Below are 10,463 nucleotides of genomic sequence, written 5' to 3'. Positions count from 1 at the left end.
GATTTCGGTACTTCATTTCAGACATACCAATCACTTGTATTCTATTCAAGTTTACTGTGCAATTCTAGCCAATCAATTTGCCTTTCCAGTGATTGTGGGCGGGCTCATAGAAGAATGGTTGTGTCCATGAGGGTGCATGAAGCAAGTGAAAGTTTGTACTTCACAGCAAAAGTTGCTAATTCAGCGACTTACTGGATAAGAGGGACATGTACCATGACCATCCTCGTGGCGATGAGCAATAAAATACGGGTATTTGGTCAGAAAGAAGAAGTAAAACATTTTAGGTACGCTCAAGTGCTGCTTGGTCCCAATGATTTTGGAAATATTTTTTCATTGCTTCGAGCATCAGAACCATTTCAAATGCACCAGCACCGGTAAAATCCAACAGTACTCATCCCTTGTCTTAGCCATCGTTATTTATGCAGAAGTCATGATATTCCACCACAAACCAGGGAGGAAAACATCACTTTGTATTAGAAACAGCATTTTCCTCATTTCGGAGGTTGAACTTTTCAAATTGGTTCTTTAACGAATTTAGGATCTGCTTTTAGGACCATTTCCCTCATAATCCCAAACCAATTAAGCCGTAATTTTGGCATGACAAACATCTTAATTCACCTCATGTTGTGGGCCAAGCTGTTTAATTTGCTGTGGTTTCTTCAGTAATAATTACCGGCTGGAGGACAAAGCTTTTCCACCTTTACGCATTTTCCAGGGAAGACTCGGATCTCATTAGCCGTTGCCTGATGAATCTTTAATGGCCGGATCGGATGTTAAGATATTTCACAACACTGTCAGCACAATGTGGAAACTGTGTGCAAAGTGGGGATAACAGACTCTTCCAAGCACATAGGAAAAAGTACGGCATGTGCTTTGACAGGTGGGCATTTTCGCACGAGGGGGCACCAGGGTTGGTTATTTTTCTGTCTACCCCGAAGATGCCCTGGAAGGAAAAATGCCAATCAGGAGGTAAGTGGGAATCACGGCATCCCCTTCCTGCCTGGAGAAGCTTCACTTTCCATTTGCTTGAGAATGCAAGCCAGCTTGTTTTGGGACGGGGGAGAGAGGCAGCTAATGAGCTGCCTGCATCGAGCTTGCAGGAGCCCCCCCCTTCCCTAAATGCTCAAGAGAACACCTCCTCTGGGCAGGCCCATAAACAACAAAATAACAAGTGTGCTGCAGCAGCAGCACAAGGAGGTGCGATTAACCGGATTGGATGGTAGTTTGTGAGATGCTGCATGGAAACGCACCAGTTTCCTAAAGGATGGAAAGTCCAGCTGCACACCAGTGACCCGGAAAAATCTGAATCCCCAGATGCTAGCGGCTTGCTTTAAGAAGCTGTTTCCAATTTTTGGATTTTAATACTGAGAAAAGTTCTGCAAAAAGGTTCAAATGTAAGACCAGTTCTTGAGTATTCATGGATTTGTCAAAAAGTTTGTTTTGACAGTTTTATTTTGTCTAAGCTTCTATTGTACTTATATTAAACCCGGTTTTCTTTACTTTTCATACAATCTGCTTTGAGTTTGTCCTATTTTTCTCATTTTATACTAGTTTATTCCTTTATGTTTTTTTACATTTCTGGTTTATAAGTAGGTTTTTTTTAAAGGTCATATGAATGTGCTTTTCTTCTCTTCCTTGTCAGAGCCCGTTGTTTGCAATACTGCCCCCGAAGGATCGATGGAACAGCAGGAGTTACCCTTGGGGTTTGATCCTTTAGGTTACATTCACATGGGACGTGCATTAAAGAATCTTTAGTGATTTCTTTAACGCTGTTGCTACATGTCCACCCTACACATTCTCACTCCCAATTCGTCATATTTGGGCCCCCTTGGAGTAACTTTTTTGACATTTTGGGTGTCCCCAACTCGCCGTTTTTTAATGTGCTAGCTGTTCCCATTAAATCATGGGTCTCCAACCCTCAGGACGTGGTAACAGATGAGGTACTGGACTACAGTTCTGGGTTAGTGTACTAAGGGTTGGTTGGGAACCCCTCATTAGCGTCTATGGCCCGGTACCCCTGGACCAGTACTAGTTCATGGCCCAAAGGTTGGGGACTCCTGATTTACCAGCCAGCATGTCAAAAAAAATGACGAGATGGGGACACCCAAAACGTCAAAAAGTGATGGGGAGGGGGTTCAAACCATACGTCGAGAGAATCTCCCCACAGAATTTTTTAAAAATGGTGCTTGAAAATCAAGAGCTGAAAGTCTTTAACCGGAACCTCCCATTTGAAGCTTTTGACCTTTTTTCCCTTTGACATACCGAAGCTCATCTTGCACTAAACTGCTAGACAGTTACAGTTTATTCACATTTAAAAGCTGATAGTTCTGAAAAGTTTGTAAAAATATTTTGAAAGGGTTTCCTAGAGTTTAAGAAATTTCTGCTTACGCAACCAGCTAAACTTCCAAAATTTCCACTTCCAGCTAGAGATTGTTTGGGGCACTGTCTTGTGTGTGACCAGAGGCCCCTCCCATACATCCATATATGACAAAATGGGAGTGAGAATGCGTTGCTCCGCCACTCACAGATTGAAGAAATTCGATGCAAAATGTCAAAGCGGTGCAAATCTCTTAAATCTTGCTCCAGGCATTTTCTTGTGCAGTTGTAATTTCGATCTATTCCAATTTGGTGTCATATAAATCCAACTGAGGGGTACACTTGAGAACTGCAGAACCTCTTTCAGATGCAAAAATGTCCTTTAAGCGTCTTGAGTTTTTGCGATGAACCAGAAGAGTCATGTGACAAAAACAAAAACAAAAATCAGCGAATACATGAAACAAAAAGCGTAAAAACGCGGGAGAACACTGTACGTGCAATTGTAGTGAATTCAGTCGATTTAAATGATCCATTTATGATGGGATCGCTCCATAAAATGATATTCACATAGAATAAGATAATGTTAGAAACATAAAATAGTTCATATTAATGAGGATGATTTTGGCGGAGGAGGACTGAATTCTCAGCTCTGAAATACACGGGCCGCCACTGGTTTTCCATATGGGTTCGATGCCCATACGGTTTGTCGAAAATAGTATTTAAAATGTGCGTAGCTTTGAATAAATTTGAGAGTTTCTAACAAGAAAGTCTGAAACACGCGTTTACATAGACTTTTCACTAAAAACAGTTGCGTGAACCAGTTTTGCCGAGGGCGATGTGAAGGTAGGTGTACAGTCCTGGGTTTGCTCTCGAGGTCGTCTTGTGTGAACGCCAACCAAACCAACGCACAACCAAAGCAAACAAACCAAGCCGTCCTCCCAGCTGGATCCAGAACACACATCCATTGACTTTCCTTCCCTCCGCGGTGCTTTCCCCCCACAGTCCACACGGGACAGCTTCATAGCTCATAACTCTTTGTTTTGTTTGGTGCTCAAACTTATCTGCAGGAGTGGAGGAGCAGTGTGGGAAGCTCTATGGTTCTGCCACTTCAACACAGGGATCATTCACTTGGGCCTCACATGTACAAACAATATGAGCCTTTCTTACTTTAGTGCAGATGGCATAGTTTAAAAAAGAAGCAAAAAGCCAAAGCAAACACACAATCAGTAGCGACCCTCTTGTCCCCAATTCATCTTTTCTCCTGTTGGGAGCTTCTTGTTTCGGGAAGATCAAGGAGTTTTCCTTGAATTGATGTTTTCCATGCTGTTATCCTCACTCCTCCTGGGTTACTGTTGAAATGTAAATGTCTTCTGAGTGTTATATGTCATCAAGCTTTTGTTTAGACTTTATAGTTGTGAATTAGGGTCTCCTAAAGCCTTTGATAGTGATATACCGCTGCTCATTAATTAACGTCGGTCCTTCAGAACGTCTTTAATTAAAGCCCCCCCCTCTGTATACGGAGCGTTTACGTTCGTTTCAGTGGACCGGATTTAGTCGATGCGCTCTGTTTGGTGACTTTTAACAGCAGCATGGACTGTCAGCTCTATTTGGTTTCGGGCAAATTGGCTAACCTTTTTGAAATGAGCCGTGCTGAAGTGCACATGTCCTCCGCAAAATTCTGGGTATCTTGTGTATTGCCCTTCAGGAAAAAAAAAAAAGAAAAAACAACATATCCACAGATGTTCCATCTCCTGAATGCAGCGCAGTCTTTCCTCTGGCCTAATCCCTGGATGCTGGCCGAGCCGCTGTGGAGGTATTTCCAGACGGAGCACTTGTGGGCACAGCTGGGCCTCAACACTTGTTTAAATGTGTCATTGTGTAGCAGCAACAAGGGAGAATGAGATGATGACATCACTCACAATCGAAGATTCATGCACACAATTACACATACAGTAAAGAAGTGCTTAATAAAATATATATATATATATAATTTCTAAGGGATAATGCCCAACAAGCTGTCCATTATCAGAAATGAAGAGGGGTAAAACATGGTTGTACCAAGTTACACAAAGTTGGTCAATTTCCGATTCTTGACATTTCAAAGGGCACTTACATAAGAAATACATATTAAATCAAATATTAGTACATTAATCTCGTTATTTTTAATGTTTAAGAAGAAGTAGACTACTTGATATGATGCATTGTGACATGTTGTCATGGTGCCTCGTTTCCACTGAATAGTATGGTACGAACCAGTTCATGCTAGCGAGTGTTTCCACTCAGTTAAGTCTCGCTTGCACTAAGTGCTTTTTTTTTCACGGCACATGCATGGTGTAGACTGCTAGCGTGTCACACCACGCGACAGCGTCACAGTATTGTAGTGTGACGATTAGTAAAGCAACAACAATTGAGATTCATCCAGCAGCTCATCTTTTTCTTGTTTTATTTTGTGTACATCCTGTATAATAGGAATTGAAAAAGATTGAATTCTGCCATAAAGAAGAAAATGGAATTGCTAGCTTAGCGCTAAATTGGTGTTTTCATCACTTTCTGTCAATCAACGGGTGGCTACAGCAGCTCCACCCAAAGCGCCCCATTCTAGTATTCTATGGACCTATAATGGATGGGGGTATACACTGCAGGTTGGAACTGTTTAATAGGTCCATTTTACAATCAAAACATTTAAAATACTGGATCGGACTGTACCATTCCGTACTGGACAGCTCAATGGAAACAAGGCTTCAGATTCTTCTGGTTGCAATCACAACTGCAAGTAGACAAAGAAAAAACAAAGCAAATTTGCTTTGTTTGATTAATACTTTTGCCCAACAGCTGGTGGTATAGGCTCCAGCAACCCCTTGTCTCCAGAATTGATGAAGTGCAGTTTGAAAATGGATAGATGGATTTTTATCACTTTCAAACCCTGAGATATGGATTGTATGGATGAAAAAAAAGACAAGCCTGTGATACTAAAACTTCTCTGATAACGTAGATATTATAACTGCAGCAGTTAGAGAGCAGAAACAAAATGGACAAACACCCAAAAAATGGGAATACATTTCTCCATTTGTTTTTTGTTGTTGTTGTTGTTGTTGTTGTTGTTCTTTTACCAAGTATGCTAATCTCGTTTGTCTTGGAATTTTGAAACCTGTCCAGGTAAGCCCTACTGTTGCAAATGTTGGTTCTTTACTATCACTTTAACATTCAGGATGCTAAATGACATGGAGTTCTGGTAAGAAATTTGACTCGTAAAGGACACAGAAACAGACAGGACAAAACAGCAGCATTCTGATGAGGTTGCAATGTTGACTTTTTAATTTATGACGTTAAAATACATTTTAAACAGACATTTTTAAAGCAAAAATAATTACAAACACTAACTGTCAGACACGCACACAACCTGTTTATACCTTCAGTAAAGTTTCTATTTAACACATAAAACTAACCAACACTGAGAATGTCTTCCTGTTAAAGACCCACTACAATGAGAATGGTGTTTTTTTTAACATATGTTATGGAATTTTTATGACGGAGGGCATATATAAAAGAAATGAAGCTTTAAACAACACTTCTGAGTATTTGTTTATATAAATCGTTGTGAATTAGGAGCAGACAAAAAAAAAGACGTTTGAGAAGCTTGTAGGCCACAAGCTCCCTGGATGACTATATCTACGTACGTCTTCATTCTCTTTGTTCGACAAGCTGACTTAATACTGTACAGCTGGATTATTACAATATTGCTCCAATATTTTTGTTCCACCACTAATGTTAAGTTGGGGTTGTAGTGGCTGTAAGCTAGTGGAAGAGGACAAAAGCAGATGGATGATGGCAAGTGGGTGTGGGCTTACTTCGTGCCAACAGTCTCAATCACAACTCAGAAGTGAATTTCTGATGAACTACTGTCATTCTGCAGAAACTATTTCCTAGAAATTGACAGGTTTTTGTGCTTTGCCTAAAAAAAAGATGATTAAAATAATAATCATAATTAAAACACTGCTGGGAGTGCTTTTAGAAGAAATCAAAAGATGATCATTTTCTTCACCAGATTGGAAACCACCAACCATGTCAGAAATTTCAGCTTTTCAACTCTCCGCAACAATTTTTCTATTATTTAACCTTTAAAAACCTTGCCTCCTTGGTGAAAATGATTTCAAAATGAGGTGCAAAACAGTTTTATGGGCGACGGCATCTCAGTATTGTTAGGTATAATAAAGACAACAATAGATTTCAAATTGATTAATTATCAGCGCCGAACAAAGAATGCCACAAACAGCAAAAATATATATACTATTATTCAAACTCGCTTTATACTGTGAGAAAATAATGTTATTTTTCCACCTCTGTTGGTTGGGATGAGGATCCTGGCATTATGCCGGCTTCTTTTGTGGACCGTCAAACTTCCATGAATGATTAAAACCACTGGGCCCAGAGCTGCTCATAAATAAACAGCAGGCAGCAAGACTTGAACAGCCTTCTCGTGGACAGGAGGAACTGACAGACTGCATGTCAAATAATCTCATTCGGTGGTGGCTAATCCCATGCATTTTTATATGGAAGCAGCCTGTTTAGGAACCTGTTTATCAACCAGTCGAGACTCAATCTGAGATGGAAGTTTGAATTAAAAAACAACCACTTTTTAAAAAAATAATAACAAGGAATGTGGAATAGGAATGGTGCCAGTAAATGAAATGTCATGCACATGTGGAGTTGACAGGAAAACGGAGCACAACAACAAAACGCTTCCTGGTTCTCTCATTACCTTCGGGCGATATTATGATTTTAAGTCTTGGGTCGGTCCCTCGGCGGCTTGACGGGTCAGAGCATCCATATGTGTCCTTTCTATTCTCTCGGCTGTTCTCCAAATGAGAGCCACGGTGCCACAGGACGACCCTCCATTTCAATTCGCCGGCATAATGAAGGGTCTGAAGGCCAGCCGGCCTGCACACGCTGAACTTTTGGCTCCGGAATCACATCGTGGCCAATTTACTCCCTCGCCGGTATGCTGCTCCGCATCCCCACCCCCGAGGTCAAGGGCTCGGAGGCAGTTTTGCCGCTTCAAACCGCAGCACTAATGGCCCAGAAATAACTGGGATGCTTTCCACGAGACGCGCAGGTCTGCTAATTGTGTTCATTTCCGTTCGCTTGGTGAGAACCCAGAGATCCACACTGCAGCTTTCAATGGCATTTTTAAAAGCCATTATCTTTCAAGTCATTTAAAGCATTAAAAAAACAATTTGTCTTTTGTATAGTTAATAGTGCTTGATTGATATGTAATTAGCCAAAAATGTATCACAGTAGAAGATGGCAGCGCCTCTCTGGTGTTCCATTAAAAGTCCGACATCTTTGTGATTTCCAGATGAAAGCGAAGGGGCCGCTCTGATTTGTTAATTGGTGTGCTTAACGTGTTGATGGAAAAAACAAAAATAATGAGGAAGATTTTCCGCTGAGCTCAGGTGTGACGGGAGGAAGGACGTGGCGGGTTTGGGGCGCGCTCCTCTTTGTCCCGTCGGCACCGTCACCTGACACTCGCCCTTTCTCCCCACTGATTCACCGTATCAGCCTAACCAGACTCCTGACACCGATTGGAGTGTTACGACAATGACCAAAAGGGTTAAATGTTGTTGGTTGGTCCCCCTCCCCCATTTTTTTTTTGTCTGTGTTCGGCCCCCAAACCTGCTGATTTCTAAATGACGCTCACTGGTTCGGTCCCTCAAAGCGGCCGTGGATTTTCCTTGCTTCTGACAGCGCCAAAAGTGGGGGTCCATAAAGGGGACAATGGCGGTTCGTCTTGTGGTTGGGGGGGGGCAGCATGGAAAGGGGTCAAGAATCAGAATGTGGGGGACATTAGCAGTCAACAGATGGATCCAGGGCCATTGATTCCTCAGCCCCCCCCCCGCTCCTTCTCCTGGACTCTATCTGCATTGCAAATCGCTGCTCTGTCACTTTGGCCTTTTTCTGGAGTCAGAATAGATTGGAGGGGGGAGGGGGTGGAGGAAGGGCGGTGGCAATGGTTAGTGGGGGGGTATCAAGGGTTCCCACAATATCCAGGCCCTCTACACTCTGTAACCTCACACCCCTGCCTCCTCCTCGCTCCTCCTTCACCAGCCCCACTTCTTGTCCCGGGATCCCTCCACAGCTGCCTGTGCCGTCTCCATAGACCTCTCCTCGGTACTGCGGGGAGCACAACAGCCTCATTGTTCTGCGGGTAGGAGGCTCGGACAACTCCGCTGCTCATAGGTGTATTGTCTCCTCTAACAAGCCAGAGCGGCTCTGAAAGAAAACTGCTAAAACAGATCGGGTGAAGTTGGCCTTTTGCTTTTTAAAAGCCAAGTAATGAGACTCGCCCTTTTAGGCTCTGCCATCCTCAGTGTTGACTTAAGTTAATTGATGATTTATCATATTTGCCTTTTAAAGGTCTATTTGTATCCATGACAACAGATGAATATACATAGATTTTCATGAAGCATCTACGAGTGGACATTGACGGGTGAAAAATCAGTAAAAAATAGGGGTGTGTATTGTCAAGAATGTGGCGATACGATATGCATCGCGATACACATCTTATGATACATATCGCAATATTTCCTGAGACCGTACTAGAACAATTTATGACTTTTTTTAAAGAGTATGACTTAGAAAAAATACTAAGTCATACTAAGTAGTACATGTATCATAACAGCAAAAGCCATGAGGCAGATTGAACCAATGAGACTGAACATTTAACACAAGTTGGATCTCACAAGATCTTGTTCTGGTAGAACTGCTCCAAGTGTGCTGTATTGCCAATTAAGGGTCAAGATTTTAGGTGGAAAACAAAAATAACAAGCTGAAGGATGCCTATTAAAAATGAATTAAAAATTGTCTTAGCATTTTAAATCGATAAAAATATCGCTAAATTAAATATCACGATATATTGATTTTTCCCTATACCCCTAGTAAAAATCTGTATGGGGTACGTACAAAATGCCAAGTTTGTAGATCGCCTGCTGAATCTATAGAGAGAAAATGTTCATGCACATTTTTCTATGGGCATGCTGCGGGCGACAAGTTGTGGCAAACACTTAAACAACAAGTGGGAAGGAAGGGTGAAAAAGGTGAGATGGAAGGATATTTACAGATTTTTTTGTTTTGTTTTTTTAACCCTCTCAAACTATTTCTTGTGTAAGGGGCCAGTTAGTGCAGTTCATGGGATAAATCTGCACTCTTTGTGTGAAGCCTGACGGCTAGTAATTAAAGAAATTTGGCCATCTGAGAATAGTTTGCATGGACATACGGGCATCTTACATATCACCTTCACACCCCGTAATACACCAAATCCAGTGACTCGATATAGTGAACCCCCCTCCCCCCCATTTCAAATAGAGGTACCTGCTGGCTCCAAGCAGCCAGAAGAGTTCTGTAGAGAAATAAATGGTTACTACTCAGTTATTCTGTTTCTCAGAATAACTTTCTTTTGCGCTGATGCATTTTTTTTAACATATTCTTTCCCACCCTTTTTTTTAAATATTATTTTTCTTTATTGCAAGTTCTTTAAATTATAAACCGACCAATCAGATGCCTCAATAAAAGCATGTGGTACCCGCTGGCCCACCTTAATTGTTATTGATTGACAGGTTCTCCTGAGCCGCTTTTGTTTAGAAGGGGTGTGGACTTCAAACGAGCTCACTCATCATGATTTGTGACAATGGTTGCCATAGAAACTCAGACTGACTCGGACCAATCACCGTCATCTGGCTCCAACACGGTGACGTCTATAATACGGAAAAACTAATTGACTTGATTTCACTGAGGCTGGAGATAAGGCATTTTCTACAGGTGACATGACACCTCGCTCTGTCCAGTTCTTGAGATACAGTCAGTGGGATAATCTCAAACGAACCATTATAAAAAAAGAAAAAGTTTAAGAAAAAGTTTGAACAGTGAGTGGTCTTAATTCAAAACTTTCTTGATTAAGAAGAAATGGAAATGATTATTTGACAGTGTAAATGCATTTAACCAAAGCAGGAATGAGACTTGGAAATCAACATGCCTTTATGACAAATGTATTTTAAAATATGTAATTCTGGTCTTACTTTGTAATGATAATTGTCTATAAAAAATATAGTTGGACTGTCATAGCACTAAAAGATTATGTTTTTTGTGTTTTT

This window comes from Oryzias melastigma, linkage group LG20 (assembly GCF_002922805.2).
Source record: "Oryzias melastigma strain HK-1 linkage group LG20, ASM292280v2, whole genome shotgun sequence".
Classification (NCBI taxonomy): domain Eukaryota; kingdom Metazoa; phylum Chordata; class Actinopteri; order Beloniformes; family Adrianichthyidae; genus Oryzias; species Oryzias melastigma.
Note: the sequence above shows the minus strand (reverse complement) of the source record.